This window comes from Pygoscelis adeliae, unplaced genomic scaffold (genome assembly GCF_000699105.1).
Source record: "Pygoscelis adeliae isolate BGI_AS28 unplaced genomic scaffold, ASM69910v1 Scaffold113, whole genome shotgun sequence".
Lineage (NCBI taxonomy): Eukaryota > Metazoa > Chordata > Aves > Sphenisciformes > Spheniscidae > Pygoscelis > Pygoscelis adeliae.
In genome coordinates this window covers 10,272,617-10,273,298 of record NW_008825108.1, presented here as the reverse complement: position 1 = coordinate 10,273,298, position 682 = coordinate 10,272,617, and positions in this window count along the sequence as shown.

Genomic DNA, 682 nt, shown 5'->3' with positions numbered 1-682 from the left:
AGTTAATAAGACACACATCCTCAAGGGCTATTAAATTACTACTTAAATTACAAATGACAGTCCAGGAACTAGTATTATTTGCATTTTAAACTGAGGAAATTGAGGAATAGAAATGCTATTAGACCAAACATAAATGGTGAATCGCATATAAGACATAAAAAAACAGAAATGGTGACACATTCATTTAACAGCACTTAGCCGGGTCGAGCTAGAAGTATAGTCAAACCACATTCCCTTCGTTGAGATAGAGAGTAGCCCAGTAAATACAATTTTGCCATTATTGACAAAAGGCCACAGGCTTTTTGTTGTCCTTACAGTGCTGGGTCTGAGGACTTGCTAGGGCTTGTCTTGGCATGGCTTAGTCATGATATCAATGGTCTAGGAGTGAGGTAACTATTGTCAAAATTTGCTTTATCTTAGTTTTAGTTCATAATAACAAGTAGTTATTCTATGTGGATTGAACAATCTAGGACTCTAGAGCAAAAACTGGAAAGATGATCTGAGGTCCCAGACTGTAAATACCAATGACAATGGTCAACAAGCGGTCACTATACCAGTGCAGCCTCACGAGTAATGATGTGACACCAGTTATAAAGAAAAAAGCAAACAGAAAAACTGAATAATCTGGAAACAATTAAAATAAGCAACATATAAGAACTCTGTGTGAAGAAAACATGTAAAA